At 40.1% G+C, this 22,069-nt stretch overlaps 1 protein-coding gene across 1 annotated transcript in view; it reads right to left on the bottom strand.

Annotated features, from left to right (window-relative positions):
- The window catches only part of bmpr1aa (bone morphogenetic protein receptor type 1Aa), a 79,380-nt gene extending 57,536 nt beyond the window's left edge, over nucleotides 1-21,844 (bottom strand). The window contains exon 1 of the mRNA XM_088916058.1: nucleotides 21,683-21,844. The gene's annotated coding sequence lies outside the window, so the exon portion shown is untranslated. The remainder of the gene's footprint in view (nucleotides 1-21,682) is intronic.
- Between the last annotated feature and the right edge of the window lie 225 nt (nucleotides 21,845-22,069).

Raw genomic sequence — 22,069 nt, 5'->3', positions numbered from 1 at the left:
GCCAGCACAGAGAGCCTGTGAATGGCACAACTGGAGGAGTCCCACGCAGGTCTGCGGAGGTACACTTGTGCACACCATGCTTGAGGTGTCCCAGTCGGTCTAGTTGGAAGTGTTCTTTTGTTACTTCTAATAACAGCAAGCAAAGTGAGAACTGAAATAGGGAGAGGAGTACAAACAAGAGCATTGCCCAAAGTCAAGGGTGGTGCCACTGCAGAGGCACCTGAAACATGAATATACTTGAAAGGATTTCTAAAATCACTTGCTATCCCTTAGAAAAAAGATTAATAGTTAAATCAATTGTCCACTGCCAGCCAGGGCCATAAGCTCCTTATGGAAGAGTTGCCTTATGTTTACAAATATAATGCTGTGGACAGAATCTTAATATATGTGGTATCCTCTCCAAGTTACATGATTGTTTTGGCAAGCATCACCACCTATTGGAAAAGCACCCTGAACAATCTTTGATACCAAACTGCTGCTTATCTGATCATTAAAGTGTGCTGTCTGTTTCCAAACCTTTTCTTTGGATTTCTTGTCCTATCTACATTTTAAGCTCTAATGAAATGTCATGAGGCCAAAGCTTGGTTTGCTATTCACCAATAAAGTATGTTTTTCCCCAGCAATGCCTGTTTTATTTAATGTGTAGAGCCTGTAATGTAAAAGCTTATAGAAGAGTTTACAAATGAGAGCATGCCATTCTGCCCACCTAACCCTGTTTAGATCTCTTACTTTTTTGCACAGAAAAAGAAATGAATCAATGTGATAAGGGTGATGCTGGTGAATAAGAAATAACTTCAAGCTAACAAAGCCATTACATCTATTTTTTAAGAACACCACAGCTAAACCCTCCTGACTGAGGCCACATGACTAAGTAAAAAGGCATGTGTCCTGAAGATACCTCATTATAAACACAATACAAAAATTCCTTAATGAGGCTTCCTTCCAATTACAACAATGTTGAAGTGTTAAAATCCATAAATGGCCTTAGATATACAAGAATTTGATGTACCTGGAATTTAACTGTGGAGACACAGATAGCATCTTTAGGTATATTTCAGCTGGACTGTCTGGCTGAGATGCTCCACAAAGTCACTAGTGGAAACAGGGTACAAGAAAAGAGGCCTGGGATTTTTTTATCCAAAGTCGCAGCATCCTGGGCTACATATGATCACAGTGCTTCCTCGGTTCTGAAGAAAACCAGCTTTCCACAGTTAACAAAGAACTCAGTTTAAGGCAATATTTGTTTGGGAAGTACACAAAGTATATTAGAAACAAAGATTCAAGAAGTAAACTAAAAGGTATAAAATCTGAATTTATAAGCAGGACTGCGTCCTTCCTCTGTGTGAAGAACAAGAACATCTGCAAAACATTACATAGCCAAGCACTTTCCACACAGGGCCTCAATGAGACAGGTCCCTGGGGTCCACAAGCCTGCACAAATGAAAAGAGGCTACAGTGCTGTGAATAACACACAATGATGTAATGTCGGGGTCTGGCCTTCAACAGTGAACCTCTTATAGGCACTCTAGAGCCAGAAAGCTATTTTCATTTCAGAGTCCGAGGACTTGCTGTTAACAGAACAAGCATCCCTTACAAATTAGCTCTTACATACTGCTGCACTAGAACTGCATCACACTTCAGCAATGAGCATTTAACCTTTATCCCCATTCTTATAATTCACAGTGTTCTGAGCAACAGTTACCAGATCTTAAGTGAAGTTCAGAAAGCCACCAGTCATGGCAGGTTTCATGAGCTCCTTTATGGTTCAATGACTTGGTTTGGTGTAACACTAAAATTCTAAATACAAGTGGTGAACTCCCAGAATGTCAGTGACTGCAGAATGACTTTGCTTCAGGAGGACAGAAGAGGATTATTTTGTAAAAGCTGCAGCTGGGATAAAGAAATCTGAATACCAAAGATCTAACTCCAATGAATGCCACAGCACTATATCTGAACTCTCAGATCTTTGATCGTTAATCTGATGCAGACTCAGAAAATTACATCTGTGAAAAACCGCTCCACACTTTAAAAAAAAATTACTGTCCTATTTCTGAGGATTTCCTTTATTTCATTCACAGTATGCTATAATCTTTCTGAGAAAGACAGAAAGCCAATTCATGTACACAAGAATGTGCTTTGGACAAATGGATGCTGTTGCTACATACTTACAAAAAAGAAAAAAAGGCTTAAGGAAGTTTGAAAAGTTTCAATTATTTAATTAGACCTTTTCAAGTGTTTCACTCCCCACCCCTTCATCTTGTTCCAAATCCTACATCAAGAAACATGCTACACAATCCAAGAATTCCCTGAATCAATGCAAGAAAAACATGGAAATTACACCAAACCCAATTCTTCTTTATTGTAGCTAGAAGTATGTATTCAAGGTAAAAAATACTTCTTTGTAAATACCACTGCACACAGAGCATACTATGATGTTGTTGAATGTAACATTTAGCTACAAAAGGTTTCATATCGCAGTGTAAAAGCACTTTTAGGTGAATCCAGTCTGGTTTCCTGCTGTCGTTAAAACATTCCACTGCAAAATCAGGACAAATATCACCTGTAGGCAGGTGAAGTTAGGAATCAGATTTTCATGTTACAGGAACCAAAGGGGAACAACCTGGTTTGAGAGGTTAAGAATCTAATAGTTTAAAACTCTGTCCTTACCAAACACACCACAAGTCATGAGTCATGAGTGAGAAATTTTCATCTTTTACTCTTTATAGATTTGTATATCCTACATTTAGGCAAGACTAAACCCAATTTAAGTGCGGTGAGCCTCTTTTAAATGATGCATCAGAAAAAGCATGGAGCAGAATATAATTAAAACAATGGAAAACAAACTCTACTAGCGCAAGTAGGCTTCTGCTGTCTTACTGCAGCCTTTCCTAGCAAGATACCCAACAACCCATGTGAGTGCCTCACATGCACACCTTGCTTTGCTCAGCAGGCAGAGATGGGCTGTATGGTGAGCACTGCTACAACACAGAAGTAATGCCAGCACTCATCACAAGTAATGTCTTGCATCACCATTTGCCCTTCCACTTCACTCCCAATTATAACAGATTACTGATTCCATCCAGATGAAGTAAAATGCACTATTTACAACTGTGTGGAAACAACATTTTTATAGCGTGTAACTTTTGGAGACAAAGGACCTGCCTGAATGCCATAACACCCTGCAACTCACAACTGGCAGCCCACTGAAACTCAGCAGGTGTGAGCCTGGTCAGTACCTGAATGGGAGACCTACTGGGAAAAATTAATGCTGCTGCTGGAAGAGGTTTCAGTGGGGCCAGCAGGGGCGCTCACCCTGCAGTCTATGTGGGTCCTAATAATCCAGTAAAGTGACGGGGAAACTATACCGTAAACAGATGCCACCCTTCAGATAAGACATAAAACCGAGGCCTGGCCCTGTGGTCATTAAAAGTCCCAGGGTGTTTCTCAAAAACAGTAGTGGTGTTACACCGGCCAAATTTCCCATTGGCCCTTACCAATCATGGCCTCCTAATAATCCCCATCTATGAACTGGCTTCTCATCACTCTGTTCTCCTCCCCACTGATAGCTGATGTGTGGTGAGCGTTCTGGCGCACTATGGCTACTGGCACATCATCCAGGTGGGGCTGCACACTGGTGGTGAAGGAGAGTCCCCATTACCTGTAAAGAGCTTTGAATGGAGTCTCCAGATAAGCGCTATATATGTGTAAGGAATTGTTTTGTTTATTATTATTAAATAATAAAGGACCTCCTTCCCATGAAATGTGCACCTTGCCATTAGTTTTCAGAACAAAGCAGCCTTTAAGAAACATTAGGAGGGTGAATGGCTCTACAGTTCTTTGAAAGACTACTACAAATAAGATTCATGACTGTTGCATTTCATCAGACACCACTGCATCCCAAGCACCACAACCAATACACAAACTAAGCCTAAGGAGGGTCAGACATCCTTCTCCCTATAGCCAGACGGACATCAATCAAAGCAAGTTTAAGCCAAACATTTAGAAATACTTTTTATTTTTATCCCAATAGCATTACTGGGATATGCATCTTCTGAATTCTAATTGGGGATCTATGTATTTTAAAACAACAAACTACAATAATAAAGTTCACCAGAATTAAGTTTGCCTTCATGATCAACATCTGTTGATATAAATTTATGATTTATTCAATTCATGAAAGGTGTATTGGTATGCACTCTGTAGAAAATGCAGACAGGGATTAAGATAATTACATAGAGTGGTGCTTGCAAGTCTCATGGCGTGGCATTAAAAAGCACATGGAAGACAGGCAGTTTGAGGCGGCACATTTTCACAGAAATGGAAAAAAAATTGTACAAGGCCATATCGTTTGTTCCTCTCATTGAACAGGCCTGTTTTGTTAAAGCCACTGGAAACCTTCAGCACGGAACTAAAAGCAATACAGCCATCACTGCACCACAGTCGAAATCACAAAGCACTGTATACAGGAACTCACAACAAATTGAGAAGGTGTACAAGGGCACAGTTTATTAACATTATCACTTTCATGAATTTTAACATCTAGAGAAAGAAAAGATTTTAAAAAGTGAGAATTTTCACTTTAAGCATCCAGTTCCTGTTCAAGTGCTGCAATCCAGCCAATTGTAAACATGCCATAACAGCAATGACGTCCCCAGGTCTTACACAGTTGATGACGGAGACGGATATATAACTCATATTTCATATTTTTTAAGAAAGTGCAGGAAATGTGATTTAGTCTCAGTAAACATGGTCCAATGTGCAAAAAACCAAAGTGTTATTAGCCAATTGTAATCACCCAACTTGGCTATTTAATATTAACATTTCAGTACATTTTTTCACTTAAATGTTTCTATGCCAGCACTAAAAAACTACAAACACTTATGTGGAATGCATACAGGGTTTTGGAATGTGGGCAGGCTAGATTTTTTCCAAGGGATTTTTCAGAATAGAAGTGAAATGGAAAAAGCTCACATTCTAAGCTTTGTCTCTCCACCCTCTTATAATCTTTATTTTATTAAAGATGTTGCAGCTCTTTGTATTTTGGGTTTTTGGGATATTAAGTGATTGTCTGCTGTGGTTAAGCTTAGAGGTAAACTAATACCAATTTTTCTCTGACGATACCGATATTTTCAAAATAAGGCAGTTAATAGCTGATACAATATTTCAGAAAGAATTATTATATAGCACCTTTCAATCCAGAATTTTGCATAAGTTCACATATAAAGCATAGCAAACACAAAACACTGTAATACCATGTATAAGTCTGAAATTAAAATGAGGAAATAGATTAAGAATTAAAGGTCATCGCAAAATGTTTGAAGGTGTGATTTAAAACCATTAACAAAGGCTGCGTGTTTGATATGATTGCGTAGGGTTTTCTGAAAGACGAGGGGCTCTCGCCGGAAAGGCTCAGTCCCACAACGCACAATGGGAAGCCCTTGGAACGCTGAGGAGCCTAGAGCCAGCGGAACCATGTGAGCAAACTGGGACGTGTGGGGATAGGAACTCTTGAAGGTGCACAGGGACAGCCTGTAGTGCCTGACAAGTCAACAAGAGCATTTTGAAATCTATCCTGGTAACCACTGCAGGTGTTTCAGCTCAGGACAAAAATGTTTTACTTAAATTTTTACTTAGTGGGCACTTTGGTAGCACAGTTCTGGATATACTGTAGTTTCTGAAGGAATGTCTGAATGATCTAGCTAACAAATCAGTGCAGTAGTCTTGAGGAGAAAGACAATGGGGCGGAGCGGTGGCTCTGTGGCTGGAAGGTTGCCGGTTCAAACCCCACGGCCGGCAGAGGAATCCTACTCCAATGGGCCCCTGAGCAAGGCCCTTAACCCCAACTGCTCCAGGGGCGCCGTACAATGGCTGTCCTGCGCTCTGACCCCAGGCTTCTCTCTCCCTGTCTGTGTGTCTCATGGAGAGCAAGCTGTGGTCTGCAAAAAGAAATTCCTAATGCAAGAAATTATAGAGGGCTAATAAAATGATCTTATCTTATACCATAGGTTTTCAGTGTTCTTCTAATACACCCAAACAGAAACAGAACAATCACAGTTAACTCATTTCTTTAGAAAACTAAACATTAGGATCAGAACGCAAAAGACGAATTTTCAGCACAAGAACAAAACGTCTGCATTTCTGTTGCATCAGGAACAATGCCATAGAAGAGCTTTACTTTGCTCACCTTCTGCTGTCTCTAAAAATTCAAAAATGACATTTCTGCAGTTGAGCTTGGAAACCACATAGTACCACATCCCCATTAACTTCAAATTTCGTTTCTGCACATGGTCTTTCTACTTTGAAAACTTAGTTTTCAAACAGGCTTTCAGTGATTATAGATTCTGAATATTATTGCACCAGTCATATCAGGCAAGATACAAAGTTTATTAATGCTTTTTCATCTAGCTAAAGCCTACCCCATCTAGCATCACATTCAAATGAGGTCTACAATGGAGTGCCTTCATACATGTTTAGCATCCAGTTATTGATGCAGTTGCTTATGGATAGAAAAAGGATACATTTAAAAAGAAATACTAGGTAACTTCCTAATGCAAAACTCCATTATGTGGCACACATAAATGGCAATATTAAAACCATATATATTAAAACTGCAGTAAAAGACATCCTTACTTAAAAATGACATATTGATGTGCATTAAGTGAAAAGTACAACAATCACTTGTAGTACACAAGATGTGTTATCTTTAAGCACAGACATCTCTCCAATGTTTTCCCTCTAAAACAAACAGAAAACCAGGCTCAATCAGCTCATGAAAGTTATTTATTTTTTATTTATTTCAAACTTATTATGAAAATCTTCTCTAACTGACAATGATACACAGACAATAGTGATTATAGTAGGTATTATAGTTATTATAATAGTTATAATGCTAATTACCAGTTTATGGATGATCCCATTAGTGACATTTTATCCAAAATTAAACCCAAACTCTTACACTCATTTATGCAAATTTAATAATTACTTTAATAATATGTTATAGTCTAAAGAGACCCATAAGTATTAATTTACTTTTTAAATCCACATTGCTAATTTGGGACATCACTAGCACCAGCTGTTTTGAAGCAGAATGATCTTTTTGATCTCATAATGGGTATGTTGCTGATTGTTAACTTGCATACTAAAACAAACAACTGCAGCTCCATATTTCTTCTGTGATGACAATGTAGATAAACTAAAAAAGCACTTAACTTGAGGGCAACATGCATAATATTATACTATTAATTATTATTCTATTATTGTATAATAATTTAATATTAAAGTACTGCAGATACAAAAATGCAACAGTTCCATAATCAGGAACTACTGTTTGATATTGTGAAGCATTTGCTTGGATGCAACATCAGTGACAGTTCCTGTAGGACTGAATATTTGTTCCAGTCAGTTATTAGTCAGGATTCAATAATAAGGGGAAAAACAGGACTCTGAAAATTTACATTTACAAAAATGCAATACAGACACATGGTTTCTATTCTACAATGCTCAATAGAAAAAGAAGTCTACTTTTTCCAGCACTTAACACATTTCAAATCAGACCAACAATGTCTAGATATCAGTACTCAAGAAGCGTTTTTTGCATTACATTTTGACACTATCCACAAAAAGAATGCAGTTGGAATGGCAGAATAAAATAAAATGCAAAGGGCAGCACTAAGCACTTGCAGACAGTTCTTTTAGAGATTACAATGACAAAAATCTTTTAAACTTTTCATTAAATGTGTGGGACTTTAAAAAACAGTTGGTCAGAACTGTAGTATTATCACTACAAAACAAACAACTTTGCTACTAACAGTACCATAGTAATGCATGCTAATGAGCCCCAATCATTCAGTCCTGATGCAAAATGAGTTCAAGTCATTCCGTTTAAGTTATTCTTGGGCTTACTATAGCCAAGAAATATAATATCAGTAATTAAGCCTATTTCTAATGACAGTGCACTCATCAATGATGACCCTTTATTAATGCCTGGTATTGCAGCCACAAATATGAGGCACTAAAGAAGCTGCATTTGTTCTTCTTCCAGTCCATCTCCTCACAGCCATTCTTGGACTATGGAATCAAACACATTCATTAAGTTCCTTCAGTGTCATAAGCCAATCAAACTGCTACACTAACCCAGTTTGTTCAGTTCAAGGGTTAGGTAGTATCTCTGTAAAACCAGCAAGTGTAAGCACAGCAGTCTGGTACATTTGCAAACAACTCTTCATCTCAAATAAACAACACACACGCACCTAGGAAAACTATACACACATGTTCCGGTACTCTTAAAAGTACTGCAGAATGCGAGTATGAGAATAAGTAAATTGGGGAGTTTCACATCACATACGAATGTAACTCACAGCTAGAAGCCATACTATTTGCCATGCACTAATCCAGTGGTTCTCAAACTTTTTGGACCAAGTACCACCCCTAATCCAACCAAAGCATCCAGGTACCACCTACAAGTCATCATCTCATAGGAACCCCAGAAATTCTTAATGACCAACATGAGCGCGAGTGCAAACACACTCACACATACATATAATAAATATTATAATAATAAACTTCGTAGCGCCTTTAAAGGTGGCTTCTCAAAGTGTTTTACAGAAAAAAAACCAGTTACAACAACAAATAAAAATAATAAAAAAGCACCATTTCAGTGAGAGTGGTGAGCCTGTTTAGTCGAGCAAAGCAGATGTGAATTAATTTTTCGAGCCTTGATACAATTCACAACAGAGTCTAACAGATTTTAAATCGTCAGGCATTTTCTTGTCGGCAAAGGTCTCGCGGTGGATGTTGCAATGCATCCATTCATTTCTGGAGCAACCTCTCTAATTCGTGCAACTATACCGTTATGTCGGCTTGTCATTGCTCTAGCACAGTCTGTACAAACTCCGACATTTTATCCAGTCAATGCCATTCTCTTCGATAAATTCATTCAGAAGCTGAAATATGTGCTCTTCTGTAGTTCCTGTTGGTAGCGGTTTACAGAACAGAAAGTCCTCACGGGACGTACCCTCAAACCCGTATCTAACGTAAACGAGCAAACTGGCCAAATCGACTACAGACTCATCTAATTACAGTGAAAAACATCTGCTTATCTTAACGCGCTCTATCAGCGTACTTTCGATATAATACTTAATTTCAATAATTCTATTAATGACTGTGAATTTCAGGGGGGGGCAGCAGGTCGAGCTGTTCTGCACCTTTTTCTCCACACCTAATAGTGTGGCTTACTTGCTTTAGCAATCCGCAAGTTTGCATTTTTCCGCGTTTCCGTTTTTATTTCCGTATTTAAGTTTTTATTTCATGCGCATGGGAGCGAAACACAGAGGCGCTCAGTGTATTTTTCTCAAATTAACTTAGAACAGTTCTTAAATATTTTTCTGTTATCTATCACGCTTTCCTGTGCTCACAAGATTACCAGCGTTCATAGCACGGATTTCTATGCATTCCTGTTTTTACAACTTTGGCATTGTTCCAAAATCACGCACACTCTCTTACCTCCCTATTTGCTGGAGATACAGTAGCTTTTTTTAAATACAATTGGTCACTCGCGTCCGTAGCACGCATTTCTATAGAGTGGTATAGAATTACACAGTATCTCTTCTGTCCACTGAAGTATTAGCGCGCGCTGTATTGTAGTACGTAGGCTGCGTATTCGACACATCTTAAAATACAAAATATGAAAACCCGTTCCGATTTTTCAGAGCACACAACACAGTTCCAGGGTCATTTGGCGTACCACCTGGCGGCACTCCGCGTACCACTGCAGGTACGCGTACCACAGTTTGAGAACCACTGCACGAATCCATCCTTTTTGCAATCATTTCATCCAATTCAGGCTCCGGCTCTCCTGTGACCCTATCCCAGCAAACAACGGGCGCAAGGCAGGATACACCCTGACAGTCACACACACACCAGGGCCAGTTTTCTCAGAAGACATTTGGGATGAGATAAGATCATTTTATTGGCCATACACAATTTCTTGTATTAAGAATTTTGTCTTTTCGCATACCCCAACTCGCTCTCCATGAGACACACAGACAGGGAGGCTTGGGATTAGAGCATAGGTCAGCCATTTATACAGCGCCCCTGGAGCAGATGGGGTTAAGGGCCTTGCTCAAGGGCCCAACGGAGTAGGATTCTTTTGCCGGCTGCGGGATACAAACCGGCAACCTTCCAGCAACAGGCACAGATCCTTAGCCACAGAGTCACTGCACTACCCCAGTATGATTTAACCTATCAGCATGTACAGAACCTACAAACTTCACACAGAGAACCCCAATGCTGCAAGGCAACATTGCAACCACTGTGCCACTGCGCTGTCTTTTATGCAAAGTGTCAATGATTAACAAAGGAAAAAAATATTTTCTTTGGAATATATTAGGTATAAATAATAAGAGAAAAATGTTCTTAGCAATATATGTATATAATTGAATAAAAATTAGAAGTTGCCTAATGCAGTGCTGTGTTGACAACCAGAGATATTACGGGTTGTGTAATAACTTTTTCAAAACATGCCAAGCCAGAACTAGGCCTACGCAAGTGTAGGCAGCAATACAAGCAGAGTTTAAAACTTGTGGACAACACGATAGCTCATTTGTAACCTTTACTGGAAAGGAAATCATATATGCAAACTTTTAGCTAAATAAGGTAACTACTAGTGACAGATCCCAGCCTGATTTCAAATTTTGCACAGCACCACATGCTAAAAAGGGTTTGAATAACTGATTATGTTGACAGTAGGTATGGTAATAAAATCCAGAAGTTTCTGACTTAACTCTTGATGGTTATTGACAACAATCCGTAGAGACCATGGGTTACATGGATGCTGAGAAAGATGGAGGACAGTCTGTTTAAACAAATACTGGGTTGAACTGTGGGAAATGTTACAGTTATTGCAAATTCCACTGTTCTTCATTGATAAACTAATGAAAACAAACCAATAAGCTCTGTGTAAATGACATATGTTCAAGTTCTGAACAATGTATTCATTTGTCTTTGAATATTTCTTGTAATAATGAACTGTGTGCATATTGAACACAATTTGCATTATATTCCTACTTTGTCCTGTTCCCATAATATTTACGTAAGACTATTGGAAATAATTAGGACATGGAAATATTTTTATTAGTTTTGTGCATTTAGAACAAATGTGACTACTCATGTGGAATGGATTAGTCAGTACAGATTCCAAATAAAACTTTTACATACTCATCTTACAAAGCTTAATTTCAGAGAACATGGTGTTCAATGCTGGCACAGGGGTAAACAACCACTAAACTAACAGGTTCCCCTGAACACTCCCTACCCCACAACTTTCTGCAGTGCCACAGGCATTAGCATCTTGTGTCTGACAATAGCACATAAAGACCCCAAGTAAATATGTGAAGCTTGCAGAAAGCATATTACACAGACAAGTGTAAGAGGGAAGCCTGCAAACACTGCTGGGTAAACCCGTAGCAAAGCGACCAGTGTACCAATGACAAACTAACAATACGGGTAACAAATACCAGACAGAAAGCACTGAACTAGAACAAAAAAACTAAGAGAAAGATTTAGGATCATACATTGACTCATCATTGTCTTCCTATAGGCACTACAAGGGAGCAATAAAAAAAACTTTACAATACATCTTCTGAAATACGGAATTCAAGTGAAATGAATGAGTAATGCACTAATGAGTAAAATGCACTAAACAGCATTCAAAACACTGGATTTACCCCCTTATTGCCACTACTTTACAAAAAGGACACCGATTCCCTGAAAAGATCAAGTTAAAGTAACTGAATATCTCCAGTACTGCAGAGCATCATACTGAGAATACACAAAAGTCCAAGAAATCAAGAAATGGCTGCATTAGTACCTTGCCTGCAAAAGCTACTAGAAATTAAACAAGAAAAATGAGACAAATGATTTCATCTGTGACTCATGTTTTCTAAATCAAAATGTAACTGTTAGGTATCAGCAGGTGAATACAAATCACTTTAGGATTTTCAGGGTATTTTTTCAGGGAATAGATATAGATATAGATGAGTGGAAAAAACCACCCTTTGACACCACAAATTTCTATATTAAACAGTGAAGATGACAGATGGTACAAAACAGAAGCTAAATTTAAAGTTTCATTTGATTCTAAGGGATATACATTAACAGGAGCAATTCCACTTTAGGAAATTTGCAGACCTATTTACCAATTCCAACAAAAGCCTTGTTATAGTTGTACTTGATGTTAGACACAAACACTAGAACTGAATGACTAAAAACAAATTGACCACCTCACAATTAACTTCACATATTGAACATAGCCCTGCCACCCACCCCCAGCCCCAGAAAACAACTGAACAAAAGATGGACCTATATGGCTGTTACCAGCAGGGCTGGGATTAATTTTTTCTTGGTCTGCTTGGCCCCATGCTCAAAAGAAGGAAGCAGTTAGAAAGCATGAATCTGTGTATGTACCAACTACCTTCTGCCCACACATCAAATTCAAAGAGCTTCACTGACATGGCTAATGAATTGTGATTTTGCCAAAGCACATACAGATCAAGGAAAAGGTATTCACTCCCTTTCAGATCTGAACGTTTGCATATTTTCACCACAAAATGTTATCAGAGCTTCATGTGGGTCCTAGCGATATACAAAGGGAGTGCCAGTGAACAAATAACACCCATGTGTGGTGCTAGTTTTATTTATTTCATAAACAGTTATACAACATCCAGTGTCCCTGCACGAAAATGTTAGTGCTCCTTAAATTCAGTAAGTGGTTGCACCACATTTAGCTGCAATAACTGAAACCAAATATTTCTGTAATTGGTGATAAGTCACCTGTGTAGATCAGTCATCACCTTGCTTTGTAGGAATTTTGGCCCATTCCTTCATGAGCTAATGCTTCAACTCTAACATTTAAGGGCTACCATGAACTGCTTGTTTCAGGTCTTGCCTCAACATTACTGTGGGTCTAGACTTTTTTTATAGTTTGTCGAATTACTAAAGCAGTGAAGCATCCCCAAATCATGACACTACCACCACTAAGCTTAACAGTTGGTAAGATGTTCTTCTTGTGAAATGCAGTTCTTTTTTTTCCCCCAAACACACATGGAGCCCAACAATTTCCACTTTTCACTCATCTATCCATAAAATATTCTTTCAGAAGTCTGGTGGATCACGCAGGAGCTTTCTGGAAAACATAAGATGCACCAGTCCATTTGTAATTAATAAATATTCACACATTGTTGGGGATTTCTATTATTTTGTCCACTCTGTATCGTTTGAGTGGGACATGACATGTCTCCGATTTTGTGAGGCAAGAAACCTCAGTGATGACTAGAGCACAGGTTTGCGAGTTTTATATAGAGCAGGACTGGCCCAAATCAGCCCTGATTCTTTGATAAAGTATTCACCCAACTGTCCCTAGTTATGGTGTTATTTGGTCACTCACCCTCTCTTTATACATCACTCAGACTCACTTGAAGCTCTGATAACACTGAGTGGTGAAGATATGCAAAAACTCAGAAAATCCTAAAGGGGGTGAATACTTTTTTCCTGGCACAGGACACTTAATGGAACATTTACAAGATAAAACATTTGAGACTTCTGAGACACTCATTTTCAATTCCTCAGGCTTCAGTGATGTTAAACAGGTATGTAGGAGAGGAATGTGACAGAATGACACTAGGTAGCATCTGCAACCTGGTGCAAAGAAGCATGGGTCACATGTACAGCTTGTATCACTTCCAACAGTGGCCACACTGCTTATATCACAGAAATTCATTCAATGTGGATAACTCAACCGCATAAATGTATTTGCTTTATACCTACAGTAGGTTTCCATGATGTTCAGCTCTGACGCATGTGCTTGTTAAGGTCAATTATGCCAAATATACTTCAAACAAGTCATTTTATACAATTATGCTATACCCAACTACCCCCAGACACCATAAACACTAATGCTACTCCATTGTTGGAAAATTTTGATGCATTACTCAGAATCAGTATCTCTACCAATTTGCGTCTGAGAGGAACAAAAAAGAGAAAACAAATCAATTCTTTTTAAACTTTACATTTCCATTGCACTAATGTCAGCTGAAATTAATGCTTTGCAACTACGTCTATTAAAATGCAAGGTATATACAGTTCAACAAAAGGAAAGGTTTATCCTTAACAGCACAATATTACTGCTACAGTAAAAGACTCAGCACAAGTAATGAGCAAAACTTGTTCTACTGTAATTGGTTGGTTGTAGGCTCTTAGGATTTTCTCATTCCTGAGGAACATGATTTTAATGTACACATTTTCCCCAAGTATAATAAAACCATAATGACAGAAGTTTTAAATTCAATCCTCAACCACAAGAACAGTCAATCTAATTTTGTCTATTGGATCCATTGTTTGGATGAAGATATTAAAAATGAATAAATGGACGGAGGTAGTAACATGCTGCTGCCAAATTTAAAGTTAAAATGCTTTCCACATCTTCAGGTATATTTGGAACAAAGCAATTCTAAGAGATTTACAGAATCAGAAAACAAAAATTTAAAAAATGGAAACACTTAAATATTTTCTATATTTGATCTTCAAAAAATGTGCACTCCATTACTAAATGTAGGAAATTAAATATTCCAGTTAAGTTTTATTCTTTTCTTACTACAAGGATTATAAAAGTATAATGAAATACTGCAGACTGCAGAAATTGTCATGATTTACTAGCATTAAAAATGACTCTCCAAACTATATAAAATTACAGAAAGACAATGCAAAGTCAATTTTTAAATCCTTACTTTAATAAGTCAGCATAAGTATATCTAATCCCAGTACAACCACACATTTTACCATACACACGAAACAAGATCAATGGAAATAAATCAATAATATTAAAGCTTACAACAACTACAGTGGTAAATCTGATATGGCACGCTTATTACACAGAACACATGGGCATGTGTTTTAAAACTTCTTATAAATTTGTCTATTTCAAATAAAAAAACATCAAAATAAACTGTCAGAGATGCATTAGACAATGGAACTACAACCTCCACCCCCCCCCCCACCCCCCCATCAGCACCCAAGTGACTGCAGATTTTCAGGAACAGTCTCTGCACAGAATAAGAACAGGTCGGTTTTATGCATTTTAGACTAAGAGTATGTTTTTTTCCTAAGGGGGGTTGGGTAGAGAGGCAGTGTATGGCTAGAGCTGTGATTGCACGTTCTCTAGCTCAGCCACAGTGTCTCCAGACTGGAGTACAGAGCAGACAGAAGACTGAAGACTGAAACCTGATCTTCACAGCTCTCCTCCCTCCCCCCTCCACCTCCTCTGCAGAAAGCCCCCAGCACCATTTAATCTCTTTACAAAAGTCTGAAACTGAACACACTGAAGGGCTTGCAGGACAAATGTCCACCATGAGGACAGAAAAGGGCACAAACCGAAAGTTGAGATGCTCCAAGGCTACATCAAGAATCTGGGAAAATCAGCTTCTTGCCCATCTCTTACCTTGTATTTCCTTATTACAGTTTATTAAGCAACTACCTGCATGTTGGTATTTGCTCTGACAGGCCATCCAAGGATTAATTTGCCTTTAGGGAGATCTAACAGCTCAGAGGAAAGAGAGGGAGCTCTAAGGCAACCTACAGCAGAACCAAGCTTTGCATTCTGTTCTATCTGCTGATAAGTACTGTACCTATAATAATTAAAAAGCACGAACAACAGAAAAGGTGACCATAGTGGTTTTCGAACAGCACATGTAACTAACATGCTCCACTAAGCTTTTCAGCAAAAACTAAAAACAGAAAGACAGCCATTATTCCTCTGATGAAGTGGAGAAAATAAATTTTCACAAAAGGTGTAATGAAGGACTACACTTCCAACTTTAAAGATCCAGCCCCTGTAAAGGAATGCTACAGTGCTCATCTCATTTTATTAGGCAGGAGTACTGTATCTGTTATAAAGTGTTATAAAGCACTGTTGTACAGAATAAGTCCTCCACATAGCTTTAGTGGTGCTGAATTAGCTAAAAGGCCACCTGATCCCGACAGCTTAGATTTTGCAATCATTCTTTGTTTATCCACAGAGTACTGAAAACGCTTTAATGATTGTAGCTATAAGTTACATAATACCTATGTTTTATATAATTAAACAGACTAAAGTTAACTGTTTTTAGTCTTTCATTATCACGCTTTCTTCTTTAATTTGTGACAGCCCATTATACCTCTCTGCAATATCACAGCTGGGTAATCCATTCCTTTTTCTGTGTGAAAATGGTTGTTAATTAATCTGTTCCACATTTTCTATTTAATTCCATCTAGTTTTATAGAATCATATATTCTTAAACCTTATCAATGCTGAATGTGAAGGAATTGACATTCCTTGGGGTTCACCCTCATCACAGAAAACTTCTGCAATTGAAAGACAAGGTAACCACAAAATGAAATTACTTAAAGCTCTGTGTAATATTTAAAGAAACTGTAGAGCACAACTTACCAGAATGTAAACCACTTGTTGCTCCAGAACACCACACATTAGTGGTATCCAAAGGTCAGGAATCAACATCTCTTGTTTCTTTTCTACAAGCTGCATACTTAAAGAATACTGAACAACTTAAAAGATGGCAAAGCTGTGCTTATTTATACAAAGGACCCTATGAGGACCCTATGAGTACACAGGTACAGTCATCTACACCACTGATGTCACATTTAAAAAACACGATGAGACTTCATGCAGCAAACAACCATTCTGCTTCGATTTATTTGCATACATCCAGATTTTATAAAGCCACACTTCTCACGACAACATTCCTGTCTTTCAAATTGCATTTCTCCTTCATGGCTTTTTGTTCAGCTTCAGTTTGAGCACTGACCAACCAACAGACACTGGCCTGGGTTTTCAAGAATGGCAAAGAAAAAATGGTTGGTTTCACAGCACTGCTACTGAGCTCCTCCAAAACAGAGACAAGAAGGGTGACAACTAGCATATCAACTGCTAACAGCAGAGCCAGTATTGGGGGTATTAGGAACAGGAAGTGGGAAGAATGCCCCAATGTGTGCTTTTAAAAACACAAGGGCAAATGGCTAAAGCAGCAGTAAAGCCAATTACTGTTAATTACTAAAAATGACACCTAGAATGCTGCTCAAGAGACAGGCACTTACAGACCACTGTCCACACACCACTACTATTGCACATTCACAGATTATGATGCTGGGTACAGAATCAGACCCCAGCAATTTCATTTGCAGAATGAGAGTATCACACAATTCCCTTATAAACTATTTCTGTCATCTTTAGTTTGATTAATTACACTATATAATTTTTTGAATGTTTTAATGTTCAAATACTTGACTGTAATAGTCTGTGTAGAACCCAGAAAAACAATAGTAAAATGTCTGAGGAAAAGGCATTAACTAACAAGGTTAGAATTTCTAAAGTTTTGAAATTATCTTCCACGTTTTAAAACCAAAATACTTGAAAAGTGCTAAAAAAGTTTAAAATATTTTATAATCATGGTGATCCTTTTTTTCCTGGCACAAGTTCCAATTGAAGGACTTTAGCACTAATTTAGTAAAAGCAAGAGAACACCTCACAAATTATCAAAGACTGATGCAGAGGGAAACGTGGCCTTAACACAGCCATATTGCTGCTAAAATGGTCAAGAACTGCATTTGCCATGAATGAAATTAGCATTGCATCATTGCTAAAATGCACAGATGACACCAAAATCTGCACAAATTAAGGTTAAAGGCTTGGAATCAGCAAGCATTTTGAAGAGTATGAATACGCTCCTGACTGGAAGGTCCCAGGTTCAATCCGAGGTAGAGTGAAGCGTTGTAGCTTGCTTGAATCCCCTCCAGACGGCTCCTAGGTCCACTCAGCCTGCTTTCCAAATGAGTACCGGGGGTTAATCCTTCCGGGGGTAATAGGCCAGCTGGGGCGTGGTGCTGACCGCATCACCTCCACCTCCAGTGTTGGATGGTCGAGAAAAATGGTGGCCCTTGCCCCCCATTCCCCATGGGCCTTTATTGCCTGAAAAGGGACCTATCTACAAAGTGTTTTATAGTACAGTACAGGTTCGAACCCCTCATATAACTCCCACCTCCTCTCCCAACATGCAGAAGAGTACCACTGAGTAACCAAGAGCTGCAAAGAACTGCACAGTTTTAGAGATGATGAGATGATGGAATCCTGCTCAGAGCACCATCAGAGGTCACACTTGTGTTCTACCAGTGACAACCCTCTCCACTGCAGAGGGCCACATGTCTTCTTCACGAGTAAACGTGCACTGGCAGAAGCTCTTCATAGGGTTTTATGCACCATTGCTGCTGCCTAGGAATGCTAAACAAATCTTGCATGTGCACTTGTGCAGCTCAGGGACTATGCCACCCTTCCGCAATCATTTTTAGTGACTTGTTTTAATCTTCATACAATTCTAGTGCTACTTTCACATCACCTCTGGACTGCTAAAGCAGCTGTTGAACAGCTCGATGCTCATGGTGATCCTTATTATATTTACCATATCATAAAACTGTGCGTGCTGAACAATTTGCATTGCTATTAATCTGACACAGGGCACAGTGCAGAATAATTGCCTCACTGCAAGGCAACCTGGGTTTTGCGGATACAAATTTTTTAACTGCACCTATGTCGGCACCACTCCCCAAATGTGAAAAACTACTTTATGTGCCTTAACTAAACCTGCACTGTTCTTTATCGATCTGACCTAATCCCAGATTTAGCTTCAATAGGTAGCAGATTAAATTCAAGTCATGTTTGAACTGGAGGCCTTAGCCTCCCCCACCACCTCCTATCATGTGTGGAACCTTTTGCACAGCACCTTTTTTTCCCCCTCTTCTAAGGCACTGTAATGCAGGTCAGGACCATTACTCACAGACATGGCAGCTCATACACTAATCACTGGGACACACCACGTAAATAATCAGGCACACGAATGACTAATCTGTAATAGAAGAATTTTTAAACGGAAGCTCATTTAAAAGCAATAAATATTCCAGACTATAATAAGCCATTAAAACTTATTTTTGTTGGAATACCTGAAGCAGGCCTCACCCGCGCCCTTCAACTGTCTTGCTCTGTGTTTCTGCTCCCAGATACTCGGCTGTGTTATTTCTGTAACGGAGAACCCAGAGTAAGCTGTGGAATGCACAGCTGTCTGGCATGTGTTTAATGTTAGTCTTTATATTCCATTTCTTGAAAAAAGGAAACTTTCTGCACCCCTTCCCCACTTTCTAGAGGCTTTCAAACCAGACATTTCCACATTCAGCATTTCCATCTGTTTTCTGACCTCCCTCCATTCTGCTGCTCTTTCGCTTCAGCTCAAGAAAAACAGCCCCCCACCACTAAATTAAAAGCAGCTTTGCTCTCCGATCACCAAGCATGGGCAGCTCCAACCAGACAGACACTCCAGCAAGCAAAGGCCTCCAAGACAAAATGCAGAACTGACATTTTGCCTAGAAAAATTCAAACTAATGGCAGGACTATCAAGCCGTGATTGTGAGTGCATGTCTGGAAGCAAAGTAGAATGCTACCTGGTTTAAAGGCAAATGTCAATGTTCTCCCTCCAACTGAACAAACCACTAATTTTCAGCAGAATTGTTTTTCCAGTAACCCAGACTTCTGCTTCGTTGTCCATTTGTTAAAATGTGAGGCTTTATTTGGGGTACACGAAAAGAACAGAAATCAAATCTTTTTAATTCTAACTGCAAATTTACACATATTGAAAATGTGTTAATACAGACATGATTTGACAAGAAACTGTCACCTAGTGTCATGTATTTAGAAATGTTAAATTGTACTTATAAGTACAATTACTGTAAACAGAACACACCTAATAAATAGCTTTAAACTGCAATTGGGTTTCAGTTAAAGTACCTCCAAAACCAGACTGCTCGAAGAGAAACTTTAGCTACAGTGGCCCCTTTGATGTATATCCTCATATTCACATAACAGGCATTTTAAAAACAAGGTCAGAAGCTTAATGAGTAAATAGTTAGAGAAAAACAGCTGAGACTACTTGCAAAACAGCTTCCGCAAACACTAAACCACCTGAAAATAAAAACACAGGGCTGTAAACACTGAGTATACATGATTTAACGGTATAAACCCCCCAACAAAACAAGACCGAAAGTAAAGGAGAGACGCTTTACAAACGATTGATAACGTGTTGCTTGATGAGGACGGTGCATAAAAAGCACCATGACTGAGCAGGCAGACAGAAACAGAGCAGGGCTATTCCACACGCTTTTCGCAACACACTCTGGGTGCCAGATGAAGAATCTAGGGAGATTTACCCTTCTGTTTTATGTTCACAGTAATTGTCTTGATCCTTATCAGTAAAATGTTTTTTTTAACGGGACGAACTATTCGCAAACTGGAGAGGTAACTTCAGAACGGCGCTGCTCAGGCAGGGGGTTGAGCCCCTGCCGCTGTGTCCGATCAGAGCTGTGTGCTCTCGCATGCGCATTCACACCGCACCTAGGATGTTTACAAGCAATCATGGAAAAAGACAACAATCTTCCTGTTGCACTTTTAAAACTACCTATGCAGTTCGCTCATGTGTATCGTAATTAAACTGTCTGCGGTCAACATACCCCCAGTCAGACACCTGTGGCCAGCAGTGCGGAGCACCGCCAGTCCAGTTTCCTCCAGGTGCCCCAGAAGGGCTCCCGAGTTGAAGGGTACTGCTCACAAGAACTGAACACCCAACCCACACACGCTCGGCCAGCTGCGCACCTGGATACAGATTATTACCTTGTAGTAATAATCATGACGCGCACGTAAGACATTGCTCCCTTACGACTGAGGTTCTCCGGAATAATCCTGGGGTCCGATAAGCAGCTTCAATAACCACCATGTTGAAATACATCAGAGATGTTGGACGCCTCAGTCCAAGAAGTTGTCCAAAACTTTCACGGAGTTGCAGCGCAGCTCGGCCCGGAAGGAGCCGGGACTGTGGGGTCTGGTGTGAACGCTTTGCGCCGCTCCAGCCTATTCAGACAGTCCGCTCTCCTCCATCTTTGGGCAGCCGCGCTCGCTGGGCCCCACAGGCCACGGGCGGCTGCTCCTCGGCTCCGGCCGGGCGCACGGCGCTCTCTCGCCACCTCGGCGCTCACCTCACGCTGGAGAGGCAGCGCAGCGTGCGGCCGTCATCTTGAGGAGCCGTGCGCACACAGTTCAGGAGTCATTTCGGGCTGATACATCGCTACGCTGGCGAGTTCCTTCGCTACGTACATCGTTTATTTCGTCCAGGTGCTTACACTAGCCTAACTTCAGTTTTAAAAAAAAAAATACAGCCCCAAACAAAAACATAGTGGGAACTATTTATAGAAGCCTGATCCATATTGCGTATCACTAGGTTACCGTGTTATTTCCAAACCCCATTACTGCCTCCGGAATGCGTTAAAATAAGAAGAATCATCTACAATTTAAGCCTTTTTTTCGTAAACAAGGACAAGCGGGAAGGCCAAAGTCGACTGCGGTTGGCCACAAAGCGCCCAGCCACTTTCCCAGAGGCGACTGTAGCGAAGTCAGGTATTTCTAACCATCCTCCACCGTGGACCGCAGCCACAACCCGAGCCCTCTCGGAGTGGCCGGGGACACCTCAGCCGACTCAACAGCAGCCAACTTTCCCCCGCCGCCGAGCAGCCACGGCGAGACGCGGGAATCAAGCTCACCTACCTGAAGAGGCGAGCCCAGCTGCTGCGCGGAACCAGCTCCTTTCGGCGTCGAGTGAAACTTCGCGTCTGTGATAATCTCGCGGCGCGGCGGCACGCGTCTCCCGTGCTGTCTCGGGGTTCTCTGTCCCTCGGTAGCTACGCAGCCCTCCCCCTCGCGCCGCCCGTCTCTCCCGGCGACGCATTCCTGCGCGAGCTCGCTCCCGGCCCAGCCCTCCAATCACTGCGCTCCAGACCTCGCGCCGCGCAGGGAACGCCGCCACCTGGTGAGAGACCTGCACAGGTCCTCTGAGGAAGCGGAGGGAAAGGGTCGAGTCTGCGGTGTAACAAATTGTGATTCATACACAAACTCAACCTTTCACACAAACTGAAGTCACACAAAAACATCAGT

This window comes from Atractosteus spatula, chromosome 5 (assembly GCF_055471065.1).
Source record: "Atractosteus spatula isolate fAtrSpa1 chromosome 5, fAtrSpa1.hap1, whole genome shotgun sequence".
Classification (NCBI taxonomy): domain Eukaryota; kingdom Metazoa; phylum Chordata; class Actinopteri; order Semionotiformes; family Lepisosteidae; genus Atractosteus; species Atractosteus spatula.
This window is presented reverse-complemented; position numbering and strand designations above follow the sequence as displayed.